General features: G+C 41.5%; 1 protein-coding gene and 1 pseudogene across 1 annotated transcript in view; one reads left to right on the top strand and one right to left on the bottom strand.

Moving 5' to 3' along the window:
• GNA14 (G protein subunit alpha 14) overlaps positions 1-26,841 on the bottom strand; it is a 221,024-nt gene that overhangs the window by 133,719 nt on the left and 60,464 nt on the right. The gene's annotated exons all lie outside the window — the stretch shown is intronic.
• LOC119624379 (nuclear transport factor 2 pseudogene) lies at positions 19,487-20,172 on the top strand (annotated as a pseudogene).

Here is a 26,841-nt window from a genome sequence, read left to right as displayed (position 1 = left end):
TCCACCTCCCAGGTTCAGGTGATCCTCCCACCTCAGCCTCCCAAGTGGCTGGGACCACAGGTGCACGACACTAGACCTGGCTAATTATGGTATTTTTTGTTGTTTGTTTGTTTTGTTTTTTTTGTAGAGACGGGGTTTTTCCATATTGCCCCCAGGCTGGTCTTGAACTCCTGAGCTCAGACAGTCCTCCTGCCTTGGCCTCCCAAAATGCTGGGATTACAGACGTGAGCCACTGTGCCTAGCCTCCTTCCCCATATTAAAGGGAGGATGTTTCAACTTTCCTCACCAATTTTATTCGGGGTAGTATCACCTTACCCTGGTTCCAACAGCTACTCCAACAATGGATTCAGCTAGCTTCCTTTGTATCTTGAGTAGCCAATGCACAGAACTTTGCAGAAAGACAATGCCTAATGCCTCACCTTATGCCTTAAATGAGGAGTTACTAATTTTCTATTTTCCCCAAGTTAAGGGAATGGTGGAAAAAAAGAGAGTCCTTCATGCCTTCACCCAAACAAAAGTCCCCTTAACTTTTTTGAGAAGAATAGACCCATTCCTCCTGACTTCCTAAGCTTCACTTTTCTAGCTGATTCCTAGCTAAATGGAAATGTAGACAATATAAGACTCTCTTCAGACAACTCTCTTGGCCGTAATCATAATTCTTAAATGTTTGAACAGTCCCAGTGTTTTCACTACAAACACTAACTTAGGTCAGAATTTTTAAAAAGACTTATATAGGAATTGAATCAGGCTTCACAATTAAGGTGTCACCAGGTACCTATTAAAATGCATTACAGTGTCCCCTCTAGATCTCTACAGACCCCTACAAGGCTGAGCCAGGCAATGAGGATGGGGTATGGCTAAGTTTATCTATCATGCCCGGTTTTATACATTCCATTCTGTGGGTCAAAATACCTTCCCAAACCAGTCAAACTAATTTGTTCCCTCAAATGAACAAATCCATCTCTAGAGGCCAAATAAAGGATAAGAAATATTTTTAAAAAGAAGAGTGAGAATCAGAAAAGCCACTATAAAATGCTGTACAAGTAATGTCAGGAGTTCATAGTTTCATTGTTTTTATCCATTAACAGATGACTAGATAAGCACAATGTGGTATGTATATACAATAGAATTTTATCCAGCCTTAAAAAGGAAAGAAATTCTCACAGATGCTACAGTACGGATGAGGCTTGAAAATACTTGCTAAATGAAATAAGTCAGATGCAAAAGAGCAAATATTATATAAGGGTAATGGAGAGTTCTTATTTAATGGATTTAATGAGTTGCTCCTTGGAATGACAAAAAATTTCTGGAAATGGACAGTAGTGATGGTTGCACAACACTGTAAATGCACTTGATGCCACTGAATTCTACACTTAAAAATGGCTAAGAGGGTAAATTTTGTTATGTTAGTGCAAAACCTAGGAAGCTAGAAATTGATGACATTTTCCTTCAGCTGACTAATTACTACATCAACATACAAAAATTCTGTTTCCTCTTTTCCTGGCCATCTAATTTCTACCAGTCAAATCAGGTATTAAAAACAGTCTTAGGAAATCTCTCCTCTTTTCTTCACTTCGCTTTCTCTCTTTTTAGGGATAAAGCCCCAACAATCTACCACTGACTTTCTTTGAAGTGTCAAAGCCTGAAAGGAGCATCATAGGTTCAAAATAGGGATTAAGAAAACTCAGGAATCACTTTCACACAACTCAACAATGGGATACTCAGATGAGTAGCATGAATGCCTTTATACTAGAGGCCTGAAGATATACCAGCCCTTCTCTCACGGAAATCATATGAGTCAGCAAGGCATATAATGATCTGTGACCTAAATAAAGTTAGGAAGTAGTATATGATCATATTTGAGCAGAACAGATCAGTGCTATGGAAAGTCTGGGGAGAAAGAAAGAGTAGAGTCCGCATCATCTTAACAGGGATGGAACAGCTAACGTAGATGAGGAATTGAGGACTGAGAGCAAGGAGGGTATTTGGAGAACACTTAGAGAGGGACAGAACCCAAAAAATATGATCACGTATGGGGCAGGGAAGGGACATAAAGGAGAGCCACCAAGTTAGAGTAGGGGATTTATTCTAGGAAGTAGGAAGTAACACGAAAAAGGGAGGCTGACTCACTAATCTATGTGGTGAAGAGGAAGTGGTTTCAATGATTCAATGATTGAAATGGTTTCAATGATTGAAAAAGGGTCTACTCATATGTGGTAAAAGTCCATAGGCTGGAAAGCACCTATTAGTTACTGAATTTTGCTGGAAAATTTACAACAAAAAAATTAATACTTGGCCGGGCGCAGTGGCTCAAGCCTGTAATCCCAGCACTTTGAGAGGCTGAGACGGGCGGAACACGAGGTCAGGAGATCAAGACCATCCTGGCTAACATGGTCTGTCTCTACTAAAAAATACAAAAAACTAGCCAGGCGAGGTGGTGGGCGCCTGTAGTCCCAGCTACTAGGGAGGCTGAGGCAAGAGAATGGCGTAAACCCAGGAGGCGGAGCTTGCAGTTAGCTGAGATCCAGCCACTGCACTCCAGCCTGGGTGACAGAGCGAGACTCTGTCTCCAAAAAAAACAAAAAATTAACACTTATTTCATACTTAGATTTAGCCTATATTTTCAACCTTCTTGATATTATAACCTAAAAGTTTGAACATGTAAGATCAAATAACTTTATGTTTAGAATTTTATTTTTCAAAATGAAATTCCCATTAAGTCATCCTCTACCCTAATCCCTAGTATTTACTATGAAATGCTGGGTCCCATTCTAAGCCAACTCACTGTAAGTGGCCTTTTCCCTGAATAGATCGTCTTCAGATCATGGGGCCTCCTACAGGTCTTCATTAGTTTATTCCAGCCCCAGCCAGCATTAGATCCCAATACCAGATTTATCAATTTGTGGGAGCAAACATAGGTACCCGTTATTAAATTTACAGCAACTTTAGAGTCTGTATGAAACCAATCTGGCATTTGTATTGTTCACACAAATGCAGTAATTCAGTGGCAGAGGATTAAAGGCTCAAAACCCCTCAGCATGCACTGCTGCACAGCAAATGTAAACCCAGGAGCTAAAACCAAATGAGAAAGAGATTCATCGAGCCAGGGAACACCATAGGCTCAACAATGAAGCCTAAGGCAGATCCATTTTTCTCTTCAGAGCTCATGCTGTATATTATCATTAGGAGGGAGGTACTGAATCTTTTGCCTTAGGATCTGAATCTGTTTCCATGGTGACAAGAGAGTGGGTCTTTAAACTCCAGGACAAATGAATGAAGCATTCACGGAATCAGGCAATTTCTGGTTCTTTTCAAAGCTTAGGAAAAGACAGATAATGGCTGTAAGTCTTGCCAAACACTGATTTGTTTCCTTTTTAAGTACAGAGGTCAATGATGGAGAAATGTAAGAGAACTGCATTCCGAACCAATACTGACCTTAGAACAAGTATAAAACAGTCCTGATTCTTCATGGGGCTTATCGTGTAAAATAAAATTACGCTGGCTTCACCTCAGATGGCACTAACACTGTAATTGCCATGAATTCAAGCAGAACAGAGCAATAGGAGAAACTGGGCTTTTTTTTTTTTTTTTTAAACAAGTTTTTTTTTTCCTTTCAGTTCAATTGAAGTGTTGCTTTCTAAATACCAAGGACAGTTAATCTCATGCTTTCAAATGGTAACAATGAACCCAACCATCTAAGTGAATAACTTTTTAAGTCTAGAATCCTTTTGTGGACTCCCTATTAGAAAACTTTCTATGGAGTGCAGTTTGGGGTCTTGAGGCATTACCTGTTTGTTAGAGTTTATCCAGAAGACCAGCACTACTTTTACAGCTCTCTTGACTAAACTTATTATAAAGTTGGATGGCGATGGATTAGGAAGTCTTGTCTGGTGCCACCATTTTTGCAAAAAGATGTCAACTCCATCCCTCAGCTCATTTGATCTATTTTAACTTTAATATATGGATCTTCCCTTAGTCAATAACAGAAAACTCTCACCAGACAAAATGCCTCAAAGGACCTTCCATCGGATCTTTATCAAATTCTCCTTGTGAGTCCACTGGTAATTGTTTGAAGGACATAGTCTCTTCCTTTCTCCACATGTGTGGTTCTTAATCCTGGCCACACTTTTGAATCCTCTGAGGAGCTTAAGATGGAATTCTCCAGAGATTTTGATTCAATTGGTCTGGAGAAAAGTCCAGGCAGTGCAATTTTTTTAAAGAAAAAAAAAATTTTAAGAGACAGGGGATCTCTCTGTCGCCTGGGCTGGAGTGCAGTGTCAGGCTGCATACTTTAAAAAAGCTTCTCTGGTGGTTCTGAGGCACTGCCCAGGATGAGAACCATCGATACCCAGAGACTACCAGGATGGTTAGGGCTAATGAGCTCACTCTTTTAAAGCATTTATTATACAAGTTATATATGAATACATTTCTTCTTATTTAAAAAGTTAAAATATGGCTGGGCATGGTGGCTCATGCCTGGAGTCCCAGTCCTCCCTTTGGGAGGTGGAGGAGGGCAGATCACTTGAGGTCAGGAGTTGAAGACCAGCCTGGCCAACATGACAAAACCCTGTCTCTACTAAAAATACAAATATTAGCTGGGCAAGGCGGTATGTGTCCGTAATCCCAGCTACTTGGAAGGCTGAGGCACGAGAATCACTTGAACCTAAGAGGCGGAGATTGCAGTGAGCCAAGATTGTGCCACTGCACTCCAGCCTGGATGACGAAGCAAGAATCTGTCTTTAAAAAAAAAATAAGTTAAGATATTACAATTAAATCCTTCTTTGGCCACCTGCCCTGCTTCCAATCCAGGGACATTCTTCCAGGACTCATTCTGTTCATTTACATAAATACATACTCATAGATATACTGGTGAATATACACATATATGAAAATACAAATACATTTCATTTTTCAAAATAATTTTAACACATTTCCTACTATGCATATTGTTCTGCTGCTGTTTTCACCTAACAGTATGCCTTTGAGTGCTTTCCATGTCATAGTTCTCTGTTTTATTACTTTCAACTACTATATGGCATTTGCATACCATGTAGTACTTGAAAGTATTTCTTGTAAATGAAAGTATTTCTTTTAAAATGCCATTCCTGTAAATCTCTGCTGTCCAGTATACTAGCCACCAGCTAAACGTGGTTACTGAGTATTTGAATGAGACTGGTATGAATTGAGATGAGCTAAAGTGTAAAATACAGACCAGATTTTGAAAACTTAATACTAGGAGGAAAAGAATGTAAAATGCCTCATTAATAATGTTTTATATTGATTACATGTTGAAGCAATAATATGTTTCATATATTGGATCAAATAAAATATAATATTTAAATCAATTTCACCTGTTTCTTTTTACCTTTTTTTTAAATTATATTTTTGAGACAGAGTCTCACTCTGTTGCCCAGGCTACAGTGTAGTGGCACAATCTTGGCTCACTACAACCTCTGCCTCCTGGGTTCAAGTGATTCTTGTGCCTCAGTCTCCCAAGTAGCTGGGATTACAGGCATCCACCAGCATGCCCGGCTAATTTTTGCATTTTTATAAGAGACAGGATTTCACCATGTTGGCCAGGCTGGTCTCAAACTCCCTGCCTCGAGTGATCCTCCTGCCTTGGCCTCTCAAAGTGCTGGGATTAGAGGCATGAGCCACCATGCCCAGCACTTTTTACTTTTTAAATGCAACGATTTGAAAATATGAAATTACTGATGTGGCTAACACTGTATTTCTATTGAATGAGTCTGCACCAAATAATGGGCATTTAGGCTTCTTACAGTTCATCTGAAATCACAAGAAAATAAGTGCCACAGTGGACATTACGATACATCAGTTGTTCCCAATGGGATGCTATCTGGTAAAGAAACACTCTGGCCACAACTTAGAGGGGTAACTGGCACTTACTGAGTAGAGGCCAGGGTTGCTGCTAAACATCTGGCAATGCACAGGACAGTCTCCCAAAACAAAGAACTGGCTAGCCCCAAATATCACCAGTGCTGAGGTTGAGGTTGAGAAACCCAGTTAAGTATAAATCCTTGTCCACGTGTGGGAGTGCTTTTTTTTTTTTTTTTTGGACAGGGTCTCACTCTGTCGCCCAGGCTGGAGTGTGGTGGTGCAATCTCGGCTCACTGCAACCTCTGCCTCCCAGGTTCAAGCGATTCTTAAGCCTCAGCTTCCTGAGTAGTTGGGATTACAGGTGTGTGCCACCATGCCTGGCTAATTTTTGTATTTTTGGTAGAGACAGGGTCTCGCCATGTTGGTCAAGCTGGTCTCAAACCCCTGGCCTCAAGTGATCCACCTGCCTCAGCCTCCCAAAGTGCTGGGATTATAGGCGTGAGCCACTGTGCCCAGCCAGGAGTGCTTCTTAAAGGTAGATCTTAAGTCATGGAATTGTCTGTGCTTTTGAAATATTCATACAAAACACCAAACTGCCCTTCAGAGTGGATATGCCAGTGTCACCTCCCACCAGCAGGACAAGAGAATATTCAAATTAATCTTTAAAGAAAAAGTAAATAAATCTAGCTGGAAAAGTTTGAAAGGCTTCAAAATGTCCACTAAATATTATAAGTTCCTACAACCACCAGCAGGAATGACAATACAACTCTAAGTCCTAGAGTTTTAAGTAATATTTGGAAGTTTTAATCTACCCTCACCCTTTTATGAAATGTCTTTCATGATCCCAAAACATAACTCACTTTGGGTCCTGGCATTGTTAATTTATAACTAACTGACTAGTATATCTCTCTGCTTTTCAACTGTGGCCAAAATTTGAATCTTGGGAGAGTGAACTTCAACAATCTCAAATGCTACGCTAATTAAAACTAAGAATTATTATTTGTATTTGCCATATACCCAGGGCCCTAAAGCTCTGTTTTCCCAAAAATATTGCCCTTGGAATAACCTTCATGTGTAGTAACTGATAACACAAGTCATGTGCCTGGGCCCAGTATCTGTTCTCAAACATACTACATATTTATTAGAGACGATCCTGCCAAACAAATCAGCAAGTACAAATACATTATAAATCTAAGTCTGTTATGCAAATCTGGAGGTATACTTTATGTAAAATGTATTGCTCCCATTTGTTTACATTTTACCTAGTCTTTAGGAAGCAAGATTATTGACCTTCTCCAATTTTCAATTTTCATGTTTACAAATATGCAAATTTTTGCTAACATGATTCATGTTGCAGGGTTGTTTTGTTTTTTTTTTAGGCTGGAGTGCAGTGGCGCGATCTCGGCTCACTGCAAGCTCCGCTTCCTGGGTTCACGCCATTCTCCTGCCTCAGCCTCCCAAGTAGCTGGGACTACAGGTGCCCACAACCACACCCGGCTAATTTTTTTGTATTTTTTAGTAGAGACAGGGTTTCACTGTGTTGGCCAGGATAGTCTCGATCTCCTGACCTCATGATCCGCCCACCTCGGCCTCCCAGAATGCTGGGATTACAGGCATGAGCCATCGCGCCTGGCCGTTCCAGGCTTTTTTAATGACATATCAATGTAAGATACTCTACAGCCATAAGCTCTTTAGGTAAATTTCAACCCTTATCAGCCTCCTCTGCTGTGAACTTCCAATAAAGAACTAACTTTAACAATCATCCTGGAGTGAATCTGAATCCTGAATTCATTCTCAGTATGCATTATAGCAGGCAAAATGAGATGAGAGCTACAAATAATTACAGTTAATTGTAACTAGCCACCATTTTCTCCTACGAGTTTTTAAAAAACATGTTTGGGGGGCAGTTTTCCAGAGTAAAGTTATTCCGGCCGGGCATGGTTGGCTCACACCTGTAATCCCAGCACTTAGGGAGGCCAAGCGGTGGATCACCTAGATCAGGAGTTCGAGACCAGCCTGGCCAACATTGCAAAACCCTGTCTCTACTAAAAATTCAAAAATTAGCCGGCCATGGTGGTGAGCGCCTATAGAACCAACTACTTGGGAGGCTAAGGCAGGAGAATCGCTTGAACCCGGGAGGCAGAGGTTTCAGTGAGCCAAGATTGCACCACTGTACTCCAGCCTGGGTGACAAAGTGAGACTCCATCTCAAAAACAAAGAAACAAGTATTCTATTATGGCCAGCAAAAGTTTGTGATAATGTTCTTGCTCTAAATGATATTTATTGCTCTAAAATGATATTTATTGCTCTCAAAATATCTTGCTCTAAAATGATATTTATTGACTTTCCTATTTTTGGCCTAAAAGATTCTAAATAATTTGTTCTATGGAGGTAGGGAGGAAGAGGAGGAAGGAAGATTAGAAAGAAGGAGGTGGGCTGGGCGGTAAGCTCCCTGAGACAGAGTAGTCTTTCTTGTTTATCACTTTACCTGCAGCTCCCATTGCAGGTCCTGGCTTATCTAGCATAGCTCAAATACTGCTTAAAGAATGTTAACTGGCCAGGCGCAGTGGCTCATACCTGTAATCCCAGCACTTTGGCAGGCCAAGGTGGGTGGATCACTTGAGGTCAGGAGTTCAAAGACCAGCCTGGCCAACATGGTGAAACTAAAAATGTGGGGGCTCAGATATTTCCAGTGGGAATATAGAATCTCACTCTACTAAAAATACAAAATTAGCCAGGGGTGGTGGCACACGCCTGTAATCCCAGCTACTCGGGAGGCTGAGGCATGAGAATCACTTGAACCCAGGAGGCAGAGGTTGCAGTGAGCAGGGATCATGCCACTGCACTCCAGCCTGGGTGACAGAGCGAGACTCCATAGAAAGAAAGAAAGAAAGAAAGAGAGAAAGAGAGAGAAAGAGGAAAGAAAAGAAAAAAAAAGAGAAAAGAGAAAAGAAAAGAAAAGAAAGAGGGAGGGAGGGAGGGAGGGAGGGAAGGAAGGAAGGAAGGGAGGAAGGAAGGGAGGGAGGGAGGGAGGGGAAGTAAAGGAAGGAAGGAAAGAAGGAAGAGGAAGGAAAGGAAGGAAGGAAGAGGAAGGAAATGAAGGAAGGGAAGGAAGGAAAGAAAGGAAGGAAGGAAGGAAGGAAGGAAGGAAGGAAGGAAGGAAGGAAGGAAGGAAGGAAGGGAGGAAGGGAGGGAGGGAGGGAGGGAGGGAGGGAGGGAGGGAGGGAAGGAAGGAAAGAAGGAAGAAAGTTAAGTTGTTAACTATTTAAAAAGTTACCCAGGTAAAAATATATACAAGTTAAATCCAAATTTTGATTCAGAAATGCAAATTCGGATCTGGCAAATCTGTGGCATGGAATCTGCTGGTGGGGAGGGCAGAGCCCTTCACAACAGTTAACCCGAGGAGGAAAGGCTGACTGGGCTTTCCTAGGTGCAAGAGGTGGGGCAGGGATGGCGAAGTCTCTCAGAATTTACAGGCGGGGAGCTCCCTGGGTTTGTCCTGCTCATGGGCCACAGAGCTGAGGAGCAGGCTGCAGAGGAGATGGGGCTGCCTTCAGCAAACTCCCTTTAGCTGGTCTTGTGGAGGGAGCAAAGATACAATTGAAACAGCAAAGGTGCACTTCAGAAACCCCTGGGGGGATGCAATTTGGAAAGAGACTGTGATGCCACTTCTGAGATCAGCAGGAGTCTCTGCTACTCAATACTTTCAGGTGGATCTCCAAATCAGACATGTTTTTCAATGTCCAGGCAGAAAGAGCCTTCTATTAAGCCCAGCCTTGACGAGAAACCCAAGTCCCATATGTGCCTTCTCTTATTCTGTTAAAAGGCTCCACCACCTCAGATGCATTTTAAACTGAATCTCCAGCCCCATGAATCTCTTTTGCCTTTTTTTTTTTAAATGGGGTTGGGGAAAAAAAGGTTCCCTCCCCACAGAAGGTGGGTTGAACTTACTATTGCTATTAATATATGTTTCAAGCATGCTCGTCCCTTGATCCTGGTTGTGACGTGGTAACTAGCAAGGGGGCCAGGGGGATGCAGTCCTATTAGCACAGCAGCATAGGCAGAGACCATTGGCATTTGGCTGAACTTGGGCACTCAAGAAGGAAAATACCTACTGCTGGATGTGCTGCAGCTACTCCTCTCCAGTGCTGGAGGGGCCAGAACTGTCCTGCCCAACAAGTTTCCTGAGCACCTACTATGTGTTGGGAACTGTGAAATGGCTGTGAACAACAAGGACACAGCTCCTGCTCCCCAGGAGCTTACAGAACGGTCAACAGGAGACAGCTGCACAGGAGGCCACTCATATAGTGAGTTCTGCCGACAGGGGCTGCTCCAGGGAGGAATTAAGGTGGAAGGAATGAAGGGCCCAGGCTATCTGGGGGCTTTGGTTTCTCCCCTGGGTTCAGTACTTCAAGGGCTGTGTCTGGCCCCCTTAAATGAAAAAGAGTGCCATCTCCTCTTGGAGGAGGGTGGGGGGGGGATATATGTTTTTCTTTTTTCTTTTCTTTTTTTTAAGACGGAGTTTCGCTCTTTCACCCAGGCAGGAATGCTGTGGCGCAATCTTGGCTCACTGCAACGTCTGCCTTCCAGTTTCAAGCAATTCTCCTGCCTCAGCCTCCCAAGTAGCTGGGATTACAGGCGCGTGGCACCATGCCCGGCCAATTTTTGTATTTTTAGTAGAGATGGGGTTTCACCATGTTGGTCAGGCTGGTCTCGAACTCCTGACCTCGTGATCTGCTTGCCTTGACCTCCCAAAGTGCTGGGATTACAGGCATGAGCCACCGCACAAAAATCACAGAGGAAAATGTCCATACATTTTAGGACCAAGAATTGTATTTGGATTGATTTTTGTCATTATTGTTTGCTTGGAGGAAGTTGCTTATCTTTAAAGCAAACAACTAAATATATATATTTAACTTAATTCTAACAGCATTTCCCCCAATTTTAACAGTTTTATTGAAATACAATCAACATACTATAAATTTACCCATTCAATGTGTACAATTCAATGATTTTTAGTATATTTACTGAGTTGTGCAATCATCACCATAATCTCATTTTAGAACATCTTATCATGTTTTAAAGAAAGAAACCCCAAAAGAAACTTTGTACCCATTAGCAGCGACTCCTTGCCCCCACCACTGCAGCCCAGGCAACATTAATCTACTTTGTCTCTTTAGATTTGCCTATTCTGGGCATTTCATACGTGGAATCATGCAATATATGTGTTTTTGTGTGTGTGTGTATAATTGGCTTCCTTTATTCACATAATTTTTTTAGGTTTATTTATCTGGTAGCATGCATCAGTACTTCATTTTTTTTAATTGCCAAATAATATTCTATTATGGCTATTCCACATTTTGTTTATTTTTTCATCAGATGATAGACATTTGGGTTGTTTCCACTCTTTGACTACTATGGATAATGATGCTATGCAGATAAGTTATCCAGACAAATCTTCCATTCTTCCTCTTTCTTGGGTCAGTCCTACCTTTAGACATTTCTTTTTCCTCCTTTCTTTCATAAGATGAAAGGAAATATCATATATCCATCATAGTTTTATAGAATACATAAAAAGACACAAATTCTAAATTGGCCCCAAAAGGTATTTTAGAAGAGAGGCTTTGTTTCAATGTGTAATAAACTGATGTGTGACCTGTGATCCAGTTTTTTAAAATATTTATGTCAGAATCACAATCTGCAATTAGAAACTAAAATTAACTAGCAACAAATAAAACAAATTAGTTTGAATTAGCCAAAGTAATCAAGTCTATCAAAGAAATTAAATATATTAAGCAATAATTAGCCTAAACATCATCCCATGCCTTGAAAATCTTGCAAAAACTTGGTGTCTGTATGCCTCCTGGGGACTCTGTACATTTTTAAATGAGGTCAGGCCAGATCCAATTAGGATGCTCTGAATGCTTTGGGGTTATAGTTTAATGAGTTACAGCAATAATTTACTAAATGTTCCATTGTGGCTTCAAGGAGATAATATTACAGGTAGATAGCATAGGTCTATAGAACTAGCTGATTAGGATTTGCAGAAATAAACTATGAATAGTAAGCCGACAATACACTGTCAATGCTAAATAAATACTTAGTGATATTATCTCAGCTAAAATGAGATTATAGGTCACTTTAATACACTGCTTGAAAGTTATTTTTATCAATCCTTGAACGCTTTCAGAGAATAATCTGTTAATTTTTCTGCATCATAGATGTTGGGTTGCAGGAGAGGGGAGCATTAAAAGTAAAGATCTAGGTTTCAGGCAGGGTGTGGTGCCTCACGCCTGTAATCCTAACACTTTGGGAGGCTGAGGCAGCCAGATCACCTGAGGTCAGGAGTTTGAGACCAGCCTGGCCAACAGAGTGAAACCCTGTCTCTACTAAAAATACAAAAATTAGCCAGACGCAGTGGCAGGCACCTGTAATCCCAGCTACTCAGGAAGCTGAGGCAGGATAATCACTTGAACCTGGGAGGCGGAGGTTGCAGTGAGCCGAGATTGCACCACTGCACTCCAGCCTGGGCAACAGAGCGAGATTCCGTCTCAAAAAAAAAAAATCATCTAGGTTTCAGCTTCCACTGGGATACAACTGATCTGTGCTCAAGGGATAAGCTGGCTCAGTTTCTCCAGGGCATCTGCAGGCTCCATGATGGTGTGATAGTGGAAGGAGGGAAGGCAAGGGATGAGCAATACACTGAGGGGAAATCTTGCACCAAAATCTCTAACCATGGGCTAGGATGCTAGACATGGGTCAAGAATCATCACAAAGTTCAAAGACAGTGGCCAAATGCAATTAGACTTTTGTACCACTTAAGCACTACCCTTTGTTTTTATAACATCTGTCTGCTTCTCTGTGGTTAATAGACCAGAGGTTGGGGGAAACTTTGGTGTTGGCATGTTACTAACTCCACTTTAGAGAAGAAGAGGGTCAGGAGAGAAGGCAGCATATAAGGAGCTTAGAAAAAGAGTAACCATTGTACTATTCATATGTATCTACAAGTATCTATGTATCTCTATACATCCCATAACCTCACGTTGTAAACCTCAAATATCCACAACAAAATTTATGTTTAAAAAAAAGATATGGGTATCGTGCCATGTACCTGTAATTCCAGTACTTTGGGAGGTTGAGGAGAAAGGATCACTTGTGCCATGAGTTCAAGACCAGCATGGGCAAGATAGCAAAAGCCCATCTCTAAAATTAAAATTAAGCAAAAAAGAGAGAGGACCGGCCGGGCGCGGTGGCTCACACCTGTAATCCCAGCACTTTGGGAGGCCGAGGTGGGCGGATCACAAGGTCAAGAAATCGAGACCATCCTGGTGAACACAGTGAAACTCCATCTCTACTAAAAATACAAAAAATTAGCCGGGTGTGGCGGTGTGCGCCTGTAGTCCCAGCTACTCGGGAGGCCGAGGCAGGAGGATGGCATGAACCTGGGAGGCAGAGCTTGCAGTGAGCTGAGATCGCGTCACTGCACTCCAGCCTGGGTGACAGAGCAAGACTGTCTCAAAAAAAAAAAAAAAAAAAAAAAAAGAGGGAGAGAGAGAGAGGGAGAAAGAGGACCTACAGGAAATACAGTCAGGCAAGCTGCCACTGAACATAAGCAAGAGCATGACACTGAAACCAGTCTCACCAACAGGACAATCAAGCTGCACCTCGACGGTATTTAAAGTTTGAAGAAAAAGGCAAAGTAAAGTCTAGAGAGATCATTACTTTCAGTGGTTTACTTCCAAATTAAAAAGTTGTTTGATTGGTAATTTCAAATCCAATGAAGGTTTGTGTTTCCTGCCTTCCCGGACTGCCATGGGTCTGGAGAGGTGATGTGATTAAATACAGGCAGTAGTTTACAGCTAATGATGACCAATGGAAGAAAAAATATTTCTACAACTTGAAATTCATATATTACATATACTGTTTCTCCTTGCATTTTAAATGTGTAGGGATATGAGGATTAATGTAAATACATTTCTTTTTTCACTTAAAATGGGTAGAAACCAGGATTCTCATCAATTGACACTGTCAGGAATATTTGTTCATCTTTGAGAGTCTCATTAGGTATAATTAACAGTAGCCATCACATCAGGCAAGCTCTGGAATCTACATACTTAACATAATATTTTTCTTGTTTATTTGCAGGCAGGCAACCTTCCTCCATGCTGCAGCTATGCTATCTGTGACATGTGGCCTCCAACATTGCTACAACAAAAGAAAAACAGGGGAGTCTTATGTGCCTTGACCCAGATAAGACTCTCTCTTCAGAGTCACATGACTCTAAAATAAGTGCAAGGGAGGTGGGAAAACTTGGCAAGTACTAACTGTTAGCTGCTTCACACCCAACTTTCTATAGAAGAGTAAATCAGCCAGATATCCACCCTATAGGGGTGAAGTAAATAAGGTTGCCAAGAAAATTTTTCTAGAGGAGGATAGTTTGAAATCACTAAGCATAGCTGGAGACACAAGATAATGGTTTCACGCTTCATACCCTTACTCAGTGTCCAGAGTTGGGGCTCTGGCCCAGACAAGGAATGGCAGGTAGGTGGTATGGCCCCATTTGACTTCATATATGGCTAGAATACAAGTTTCTCAACTTCAACTCCAATGTCATGAAAACTGGACATTAGCCAGGCATGGTGGTACATGCCTGTAATCCCAGTTACTTGGACGCTGAGGCAGGAGAATAGCTTGAACCTGGAAGGCGGATGTTGCAGTGAGCTGAGATTGTGCCATAGCACTCCAGCCTGGGCAATAAGAGTGAAACTCCATCTCAAAAAAAAAAAAAGAAAGAAAGAAAGAAAGAAAAAGAAAACTAGACATTACATATTACTTCCTTCTAGAATGAAAGACTCTTATTGAGATATTAAATTTGCCTAAACTTTCCACATGAAAAAAAATTTACTTCCAGGTCTTGCTTGACAGTAAATGTTTATTAACTCTTGTAAATTAAAAATTGCTTGAAGATTTTTTTTTAAAACTTTTGATATCAGTCTCCTATTTCAGGCCAATTGAGTTACAATGTCTAAAGACAAGCCCAAACAATTATTTTTTTTAAGAAGCTGGGTAATTCTTAAAAGCAGTTAAGGTTGAGAGGTTCTATTTCAGATGTAAATCCATCTCATCTCCTAGAAATTACCACTTTCTATTGATTTTAAGTCTAAAAAACTTTAAAAAGTATGAGTGCCTAAGACCCACCTCAGATATTCTGATTTAATTGATTGAGTTGTGGGGGGCTGGACTTGGGGATATTTAAAGTTCTTCATGTGATTTTAACAAGAAGCCAACTATAAGAACTGCCATTTTGTGTCAACACAGCCATCCCTAAATCCCCTCACCAGACCAGAGGTGGCATGACCAAAATGGGGTTTTGGGAGAAGGGGGTAGAATCTGCACCGTTGGTGCTATCCATGGTGCTGAAATGTTGTTGCAATGAATTTTTTTATCAGTAACCATGGTGAGCACTTATTGTTTAAAATATTAAAATATAAAATCTTCTACAGTTGCATTTTTTAAATTGAGAGATGTAAATCTACTGCTAATCACAGAATGACATTCCTATGGATTTTCAATTCAATATCATGGCTTGTTAAGGGAGAGAGATTGACGGATATGGTGAGGGAGGGGCAAGAAGAGAAAGATGTTGAAAGAGAGGGTAATTTGCTGTTTGTCTAGTGATCAGATAGGGCAAAAATAAAGATAGTTATGGCTTGTGCTCTTGGCAAATCCACATTTTTTATTTTTAGTTGATGATAGTGTACTGAATACTGAATATTTTTAATTTTTAAAAATATCTAAATTTTTATATCCCATCTAAAACTCGAAAGCATAATGTTTATTGTTTTATTTTTCTAAGAATATAGAGTGGCTTTTTTGAGGAAAAGCCTATTTCAAGAGTAACATCTTCATTTTATACTATGTAACAATACTACCACTGAAGAGTTTCAGTTGATGCATTTGTGTAGCTTCATAAAAAATGGGTTAACATGGTGTCAGGGAACTCTAATCATTAGATATGGCCAGGAGGTTAATGTTTCCCACCTTTCCCTCCACATTCCATACATCATTATCACAATTAAGTTGCCCAGTCAGTAATTTATTATTTTAGGTCTGAAAATCTATGCTCATTTCCTCAAATTTTAGAGATGCTCTATGTTCCATGATTCATCCAGCAATGACTTGGTAACAAAGGGTTAAAAGGTTAAAAAAAAAAAAGAATGCTATACACCTTTCCCAATTTATGACTGTTCTCAGAAACAGAACAAATATTTTCCAGGGTAAATGACATATGACATTATGAAAATATGAGCCTCATATGCTAACCTGAAAATGTCAAATATTTGAACCCCGCCTTATCAGCAAATAGCTCAGAAATTTGTGCCTCTTCCTTGCTAACCTCTAGCATTTTCCATGAGGTAGTAGTATGTGCATGGACAGAAATCTAGTAAAACACACGGAAACACCCTTTGAAACAGTTATACTCCTGTTTTCTGCAAGCAATTAAAAATTAAAGGCTTTAGGCTAGACACCAGAGGTGCTTGCTAATATGCAGATCCACAGGCTGTTTGAAGAGTTAGTGGGGAAAAAAGTCTCTCATTTTACATTAAAATTACTCAAGAACTCATTTTACTTATTACCAAGCTAAATGAGCTTGGACACCTGAATTTACTGCTTTGGGGGAAAGAAGAGTAAGTTACTGCCCTATATTTTCTTAAATAGTGTACATTCCAAAGAAAGAATTCCAGATAAATTCTATGTTCCCCTAAATGAAAGTTCAGAGCTTTACCAATTTGGTTAATATAACAATAAAATAGAGTTCAGTTCTCAGACCTTGCTTTATCCTCCATCTATATCAATATTTAACAAGTGGGTCTCATAAAGTCAAGTCTTAGTGGATTCAGGTCAAGATGCTTTCAAAAACAAACACATCTGATCATCCTACAAGGGTGGGGCAGCCCTCCCTCTAGGACTGTCATCAGTGAGACATGACTTCTATTCACCAAAGAGGCTTTCAAGAGCCAGTTTACCATCAACACATGGAGAATCATTTTAGCTTAGCCTCCTTAAACTTCTGATATTCCCCATCTGCAGATTAAACACTCTGAGAACCTTCCTGTTTACTGACCACTTTCAATGAGGGCTCTGTAGAATGGAGAAGCAGGATGACAGAAGGAATCATAGGAGGTACTTTGGAATTGCTCTTCCCATCAAATGACCTCAAAACTTGTTCTCCCAGTAGTCATGCATTTTTTTATGGAAGTGAACAAAGAAATCAAATACTCCTCTCTCACCATTTAAGAGTTAGTATTACTGCAGTATGAAGATACTCATCATAAGAAACCACAGACAATAGGTCAAGGGTTGTCGAGTGAAACCTTGAATGATCATGGCAACAAGTCTTGGCCAGGAGTGGTGGCACATGCCTGTAATCCTAGCACCTTGGGAGGCTGAGGCAGGCAGATCACGAGGTCAAGAGATCGAGACCATCCTAGCCAACATGGTGAAACCCCGTCTCTACTAAAAAAAATACCAAAATTAGCTGGGTGTGGTGGCGCACGCCTGTAGTCCCAGCTACTCAGAAGGCAGTGGCAGTAGAATTGCTTGAACCCAGGAGGCGGAGGTTGCAGTGAGCTGAGATCACGCCACTGCACTCCACCCTGGTGACAGAGTGAGACTCCATCTCAAACAAAACAAAAACAAACAAAAAGATTAAGTCTTGCTTGCCTTTTATCTGAGGATCATTGGGCCTGCCCTGCATCAGTGGCCCTGTGATTTCAGTCTCTCACATAACTCTAGAAAACTCTTATTACATCTAGGGCCAATGACAGTTTTATACTGCTTGAAAACGTGTTTAGAACTTGCTTGATATTGTGCTTCCAGTATGAGTCAACTATTGGAATAGATACAATAGTGAAAAATATCAATCTGGAACTAGAAAAGGACATGTTTAGTCACAGGTTGCTACAACCTTGAGATATAGATGAGCACCATATGTCTTAAAACTCATAAAATTTAAAAAATTGAATGAAGATAAAGAATATTTTCATGCAAATCTTTTCATAGCCTCGGTTTACAGACTGTCCTTGCAACATTTATCCAACTTAAAATCTTATCCTCATATTTCCCATATTGTAGTTTGGTTGAAACCTCATTTCTGCACAAATTTTGTCCCTATGAAGAGGTAGGCTTCAAATACAAAGAGGATTCATTACCAGAAAAGGGAATGAACCAGCTGGGTAAGAAGGGCAGACACTGTAAGTGCACCTAGAATACTGAGATCCAGTCTTCATTAACAATAAGGACTTCCACTTGATGGGCATCCAAAACACAGACATGTGGACCTAAACAATGCTGTGGCCCTTATCTAGGACTATAGGGTGACACTGGCTATGATGCCTGGGCAACTGCTGGGCCACTGCCTGTGCCGTATTCTCCAGGTCATTTAGCCCTGGGAGGCTGGCAGTGAGCTGCCCGAGATGGGATGAGGATGTCTCTACCCAGGATCTCTGAGATCTAGGGCATCAGTCCCACCCTATGTCATGCCTATAAAGTTGGAATACTGGAGCATGTGACTGGCCCTCAGGCACTGAGAACAAATAAGAGGTCTTCACACTAAGGCTGGGCACAACTGAATGCAAAGGAGCAGAGCAGGTGGAGTTGACAACTGTCTTCAGATGAGAAGACACTGCCAACAAACACCTCAACTATTCTCCCATACCCACAGGCTACTGGGAATAGACCTCTCTGCAGGGCAGGTGTGTATAGGGACGGGGTTGCCTCAAGTCCTGCCCTTCCCCAACAATAGACAAAGATTTGGAACCAGAGACCAGCTGCTTGTCCTAACTGATACTGGTTCTGGTTTCATGATCAATGACCTTGAGGCACATTCTTTTAATTTCCCCAAAATCTAGTTTCTCCAGTTTTATAAAGTGATGTTAACTTTGCAAATTCAAAGGAAATCTTGATGTCTGCAAGTCCCTGGTCTTGGGCTTTTCAAAGACCCATTGTTCTTCCTTCAGCCATTTAAGGTTACTTTCTACAACTAGATGCTACATTTTCCCCCAGATAGACATTTCAATGACAGTCTCACCAAGATGCAAAAATAGGCTCAATTTTATGTTTCCTTTAGGTCTGCTGACTCATTTATTTAAGTCAATGGCAAGTCCTAACTTGTTCCATTGTAAAGTGCTTGGACAGAAATTACTGCTATTATAACAGTGATGTTTCTACACTTTCCAGTGATGCCCCTTCCTTGCCACCAATCCCCTTGCTAGGTGATTCATTTCTATCCTTCTCCAATTCCTCTTGGGGGCACACTTGAATCTAGTCATTTATTCATTCAAAATCTATTGAGAACCTATTACAAACCAGGGCTTTGGGAATTTTTGTCTTCTTCTGACAATTTTTAGGTGGGCTGGAAATATTCCAGGCCCACTTGTAGCTTTCTTCCATTCTCATTTAATATATAGCACATAACTAGGGTGACCATATGTCCTAGTTTGCCTGGAACAGTCCTAGTTTGTGCCTGTTATGCAAGCATAGATCTCAATAGTGCCTACTTGGGTCATAGACCACTCTGGGTTGCCGCTGCCACTGCCGCCATAGTGCCAGCCCCCTGGGTCTCTGCAAGGCCAGGTGATGCTCCAGAATGGGAGATAAGCTGATTTGGGAGCAGACTGAATCCAGCTTCATTCAACATTACTACCAGTTATTTGATAAAGATAGAACCCAAGTAGGTACAATTTACATTGATGCATCATGCCTTATGTGGGAAGGACAGCAATTCCAGGGGAAAACTGCCATTGTGGAGAAGTTGTTTAGCCTTCTGTTCCAGAAAGTCCAGTACAGCATCACAGGAACAGGACCATTAGCCCACATCAGATAACTGCATCATCAGCCTGGTTGTGGGTGAGCTTAAGGTAGATGAAGATCCCATCACCAGGTTCCACCAGATGTCACTCAGGTTCCTATTAAAGAATATCAGTGAAGCTTGGGTTTGTACCAATGACATGTTCAGGCTTGCCCTGCTCAACTTTGGCTGACCTCCTGTCACCCAGGCACTCACACCGTTTCCTCCTCACTCCTCTTCCCAATACTATTCTCACTCCTCCACATGCTCCAAATATCATACACAAATGAGCAGGGCCACAATGGGAGTGCGCACAGTGTGCTGCTGCCACCAAGGTGTTGTGCATGATGTTTGGATGCTAGACTAGTTGCACCTGATGAGAGAAATTTGTATTGTACCAGTGCATTCCTCAGTAATACACGTGCATGCAAGTAATATCAAAGGTTGTCTTTTAAAAGAATCTACTGACGAGTTGCTCTAGTAACCCAAAGAAGTGAAGGAGAAAGCAGCTGCCTCACGGCCCAGACATTGATTTCTCCAGAAGTTTCAATGCTTAAAGATACAGTAAAGCCCCCCGCCCCCCCCCCCCCCACACACACACATAGTGCCCACGTTTACTCAGACTATCTCAGTTTGAATTATAAATGACTTGGTCACCCTAAAGATAACTAGATCTATCTGCAGTTCTCATAGACTTTATGCAGGGTGTGTTTATGGGTTGGGCGGGGGGGATGTGGGAGTGGAAGGAGTCCCATTTACAGAGACCACATGAAACCTTAGTTATGTGCTAGGCTGAGACAGGCTGCAAGAGGAAACCATGAAGCTTGCTGCCACCTTTTAAGAATCATGTTTGGAATCAGTTCTTTTCAGAGGGAGCTAGCAGAGAGGTTGACAGCATAGACTCCATAGCCAGACCTCTTGGCTCTACCATTTCCTAGCTGTGGGCAAGTCATCTAACCACTCCGTGCCTTGGTTTCCTCATATGTAAAATGAAGATAATCATAGTACCTGCTTCATGTGGTTGTTGTAAAGATAACATGAGTCAATGTACCTGGCACATCAAAACTGCTATGACATGTTTTCTGCCACAAATGATTGCCCTGAATTCAGATCCAAGTCCAAGACAACTACACAGTGGCTGGATACAAGGGAGGTCAACTTTCAAGGGAATTTTGGTGCAAAAGACTCTGGTTCAGACATTGGCAAAATTACCCCAATTGGATCCTTTTAGGAAGTAAATGTTTGATAAACAAGGGAGGTCACTGAAGTTGTATCTCAAGTTTGGCCAAGTCACAGAATCCTTAGGACCCAGGGTAGCTGAGTGCCCAGAAGAAACAATCATCCATTCCACACTCCTGTGGATGCTTCTTATCATCTCTCGTCATCCAACTTCATCTGTTGGTGACTCTCCTTTGCCACCTTAAATAAATACAGGAAGGACGGGCCAAGCTTCATTCACAGAGGAAGAGGTGCATGAAAAATCTGGAACCTCAGAACCTTGACATCAACAGGAACCTTCCTCTTCTGAACTCTTAAATTGTAACATCCTTCTCTTCAATCACAGCGTCAGATCAATCCAGCTCCCTGAAGCTCATAAATACCTTGGGCTCCTTGGAGCCTCCGTTGTTTCACAAATTATTTTTTCTCCGTCTTCATTTTCTTTCCTCCACAGCCTGGATCACGTGCCTTATCATTGTAATGCCCTTTCAGCAACACTTTACTTTCACCTCCCAGTGTTTGTCCACCCAAGGCATGAAAGCTTCCAATCCTGGATTGATCCCACTTGGCACAAGAAAACCCCAAAGAAACTGCAGAATATTTTAGGTTTATGCTGCTACTCAGTTATAGTTTACAACTTCAGTGGGCTCTCAGTGGTGTGCTTTCCTTTCTGTGGTCTAACTCACTAGCCTTCCACCTTCATTCCTGTCTTCCACAACTTTACCAACCTCTCCCCATCCCCTACTGCTTTCCACCAGGCATGTAAACACTGTTTCAGAGACACTGACCACCAGGATAGAGTCCAATCTCCTTAACTGCTGTCCATCTGCCTCCCCTGAGATCTTGTCCATTACCTTGAACTGATAGTTTGCTATCACTCAATGACAATTTGCATGCCCATTTTGCATAAGTGTTTTCACTTCTCTCCAGTCCACCAGATAAATATTTCTGAACTTTTCAAACACAACCCCCTTCACTCCCTCATCCCAGCTGCCACAATATTTAGTCATTTGTTACAGTCATATGACTTGACACCTCCTGTCATCGGTCTGATATACAGACTGATAGCAGGTAATCACAGATACATTGTGCAACACCTCCTGTTGTTACACATGTATCTGTGGTTGCCTAACATGGGTCTGTATATCTGTATTTGCCACAAGACATCGACCTCCGTAAAGTCAAGGGCCTGGTCTTGCTCATCTTTCTAAGCTCAGTCAACTGGGAAGTCTCCAGGAGACACTCAAAAACCATTGACTGACTGATGGAAACCTCACTCTCTGACTGGCAAGGCTAGGTTTTCACATCTGTACCCAGCTATGTTAAATCAAGATTCCCACTGATGAATGCAGTGCTAGCATCTGAAATCGTTGGTCAAACTGCAAATATAACAGAAGGCAGTGCTCAGAGACTTCCCAGCAGCACTCACTGCTGTGAAGCTCAGAAGTCTTGGGATATGCACAAGAACTTCACCCTATCTCTAATTGGGCTAATTCTCCCAAACAAATGATGAGACAACGCAGTCTTTGTTTTGTGAATCTGATCAGGAAATGCAAGCCAGACATTAAAGACTGAGTTCGGGTTTAAGGGGCTGGGAGCAGAGAAGAAAACAATCAAGGAAGACAAGAAAGCATTAAATTTACACCCGAGGTCATCAGGGCTTCAGCTAAAAAGGCAGATAAATAGCAGGCAGCTGGGAAATGTGGAAAAGCTCTGGCAACAGAAAACCCCAATTCAAGGAATCTGGACTCCTCTAACTCCAGATTCCAAAACAAAGGACTTCTCTGCAAGTTCATGAAGTTCCAGTAAAACTTTGTTTGGAATTTTACTTGTTTTGTTTTATGTTCTCCTTGATTAAGAGGTTAGGACTTTTAAAAACTCTTTTCAGATGATTTCTGTTGGACTCTTTACTGACCTACTTCTGAGTGTATGTGTGAGAGATGCTAAACAGCCTAACTCCTGTGTCTACAAGCTTGAAATGAGATCCCCATCATCTCCTCTCCAAGCTTTCAGTCCTCTAACAGACTCCCCCACTCCCAAAAATCCTTGATTAGCCCCTAAACTAATGTTTCTAAAACTTTTCTGTGCATGCCACCTGGGGATCTTGTTAAAAATACAGAGTCTGCCTCGGTACATCCAGGGTGTGGTCTGCAAGCCAGCATTTCTAACAGGCCCCCAGCCAAAGCCATTGCCTCAGGTCAGAGGACCACTCCTAGAGGAGCAAGGTTCTACCCCTCCACTGGTGGACCCAAAAGACATCACCCAAGGGACAAACACGGTGCTCCATTGATGTGCAGGAATAAAGTATTTGAATTTCATGTTACATTTATCTAAAAACATAAAATCTCAACAAACACCGCTAACTAACCTCACTTGGTCCAATGTCAGATTGTGTGAAAAGGAATACTGAGACAAGGGCAAAAATAAAATTCTGCAACTCAGAGCAGTAGACAGCAGTGGACTCACTTGTTCATTCCCATTCAGCTCTCTGCTTAAACAGTGCCAAGAAACTGGAAAAGGTAACATTAAGAATCTACCTCCACCAATCAAAGGTGGTCTAACAGTTCAAAATAATAAAGATTATTTGGAATATGGGCTTATAGTGTTTAATGATGACCTTGGTAGTATATTGCATCTGAAAATAGTATATGCTTATGATTTTAAAGTAATAATCCCTAATTTGAAGAGTACCTATGCAAACATTATTTGACTGATGGGGTGTGCAATCCGAGTTTGGAGACTACTGTTCTAAACTACCAGCTTGCCTTTCCTTGCACCAGAGAATAAAATCCCTAGCCTCCACTCTCCCAACCCACCCTGTCTCCAGTCCTGTGACCTACCCTCCCAACCTCCACCACCCCAACCAATATTTCAGCTGAAGCAGTAGCAAGAAGAGCCAGCAAGCCCAAACTCAGATGACTGCAAGGGGCAGGGAGGTGTTACAAGAAAGTGGTCCAGATCCAGACCCCAAGAAAGGGTTCTTGGATCTCATGCAAGAAAGAATTCAGGGTGAGTCCATAGAGTAAAGCGAAAGCAAGTTTATTAAGAAAGTAAAGGAACGAAAGAATGGCTACTCCATAGACAGAGCAGCCTCGAGGGCTGCTGGTTGGCCATTTTTATGGTTATTTCTTGATTATATACTAAATAAGGGGTGAATTATCCATACCTCCCCTTTTCAGACCATACAGGGTAACTTCCTGATGTTGCCATGGCATTTGTAAACTGTCATGGAGCTGGTGGGAGTGTAGCCATGAGGAGGATCACAGGTCACTCATGGCTGTCTTGATTTTGGTGGGATTTAGCCGGCTTCTTTACTGCAACTTGTTTTATCAGCAAGGTCTTTATGACCTGTATCTTGTGCCAACCTCCTCTGTCATCCTATGACTTAGAATGCCAAACCATCTGGGAATGCAGCCCAGTAGGTTTCAGCCTCATTTCACCCAGCTCCTATTCAAGATGGAGTTGTTCTGGTTCACACGTCTCTGACAGAGGGATCACAGAATCTTAAAGAGGGAAAAGTGCTTACAAGACCAGAATATGCCACCCCAAAATATGACCGTAGGAGACCAGAATATTCCATCCCAAAATATGCCTTTTAGGCATAAGAATTATTTTAAGCTGATTATTTTGAGAAACTATAGACACAGAAGTTCTGAACATAGAGTCGAAGTTTCCTTTTGTAAAGGAAATTTATATCTACAAAGAAAATATCCGTTCATAAGGGTGTCTCCCTCTCTGTACCAGGAAGAGAAGGATGACTCACTATAGTCTCTTATCAATGAAGAAGGCATAACTTAAAGCTGCATAACAAACCTTACCCTTCTTTACCTTGCTTTTCCAAAAGTACCATAACTGGACTTCCCCCAACACCCTTGTGACGATTTCTCTGACCGTTACTCCAATGGCATGATTCCAGCCTCCTGCCCTCTCATCTCTGAATGTGACCCGCTTTGCCTATATGCCTCTGAAGGTATAGAACACAAAATGGAATTCCTCACCTAAAGTGTGGTATGACCAGCACAGAACAGCACAGGATTATCACCTCCCTTTTCTCAGACAGTATACCTCTACTAATATAGCCTGTGATGTCTATCCAATACATCCCCTGAATGTTTTTAATGGTGCTTGTCCTCTGCTACATCGTCCTCATTTATAATTCCAGATTTCCCTCTTGGGCTGTGGGAGGTTTTTAGACCTTTATGTCGTTAGATTTCATTTATTATTCTTTAGTATTACCTTCTTATGCCTGTAGTGTATTCTTGTTTTTGCCTTCCCAAAATGTTTGCCCTTCTGTCTGTAACAGCATCTCTATTTATTTTACAGGCAGTCTTAGTGGTGCTAACAATCAAGTGGCTTGCCTTGTTCCGACCTGAGTGTTCTGAGTGTTCACCAGATACTCCCCAGGCTACAACAGCTGCGCTCCCCTCTGAAATCAGGACACAAGAATTGAAAGCAACTGGAACAGATACATCACTTACTCCTGGTATCCAGAACCCCAGAGCATCTTTCCCACAAATTGGTTGTTCAACTTTTCTTTCAATTCCATAAGCTCCCCAGTATCAGTTTCCCATTGTTGCTATAACAAATTACCACAAACTCAGTGGCTTAAAAGAACACCAATTAGGGGTCTAGCATCCAAAACAAATAAAGAGCTTTTTTTTTTTTCATATATATCCATAACATATAAAGATCTCTCACAACAACAAAAAGATAACCAGCCAATTTTTTAAAAACAGTTAAAAATTGGAGATTTCCTCAAAAAAGATATATAGTCAACAAGCACATGAAAACATGCTTGACATCACTAGTCATCAGAGAAATGCAAATACAATTCAGAGTGAGGTGCTACATCACTCCCACTAATGAAGTGGCATCGTTGTCTGGGGTAAATACCTGAGGTTCATTGTCCCACACCAAGGGAATCAAGGACACGGACACACAAGAAGTGAGTTTAAAAGCAGAGGCTTAATAGGCAAAAGGAGGAGAACAGCTCTCTCTCCTGCAGAGAGAGAGGGCCGCCCGAGTGGGCCTTCTAGTCGGTGGCAAAGTGCACAGGGTTTTATAGATGAGCTTGAGGAGGTGATGTCTGATTTACATAGTGCCCCAAAATTAGGTGGACCAGGTGTGTCATTTACATAGTGTGTGAAGAAGCTGGCCACCCCACCCTAACCTTTTATTATGCAGATGGGTTCTCTACCTGGCCAGCGCCATGTTGCCTGTTCCTTTACTGTACCCGTAGTTGACAGAAAAAGGAAGATGGAGCCTCCATGTTGAACATGCCTGGTCCCCAGGTAGCACTTTCCTGTTGGCACAGCTGCACACATTCACCCGTGCAAGCAAGCTTCCAACTGGCTTATCCGTGTCTGCAGCTCGATTTTACAGGCTGTTTTGTTTGTTTTGTTTTTACAAAAGAAATTATTTGGGGGCTGCTTTTTATTAAAAGTAAAACCTTACTAAGGACTCTCTTACCCTCACTCTCTGCCTAAATAATTTCTTTCTAGCTCCTGTATCATTTGGATAGCTATACTTAAAGAAAAAGAAAAAAAGTGTTGATGAGGACATGGAGAATTGGAAACCTTACACATTCCAGTTATTTGGTGGGAATGTAAAATGGTCAGCTGTTATGGAAAATAGTTTGGCAGTTTCTCAAAAAGTCAAACATAGAATTACCACATGACCCAGCAATTCCACTTCTAAGCATCTATACCCCCAATACTGAAAGCAGGTACTCAAATTAGTATCTATACACACAGGTTCATAGCAGCACTATTCACAATAGCCAAAATGTAGAAACAGCTCAAATATCTATCAATTGACGAATAGCTACAGTTATTGTGGTATTTATATACAATGGAATATTATTCAGCCATAAAAGGAACGAGGTACTGACCACATGCTACAACATGGGTGAACTTTCAAATATTTGCTAAGCAAAA

This window comes from Chlorocebus sabaeus, chromosome 12, assembly GCF_047675955.1.
Source record: "Chlorocebus sabaeus isolate Y175 chromosome 12, mChlSab1.0.hap1, whole genome shotgun sequence".
Taxonomy (NCBI): Eukaryota; Metazoa; Chordata; class Mammalia; order Primates; family Cercopithecidae; genus Chlorocebus; species Chlorocebus sabaeus.
The sequence above is the reverse complement of the archived record's forward strand: the minus strand, read 5'-3'. Positions and strand labels throughout refer to the sequence as shown.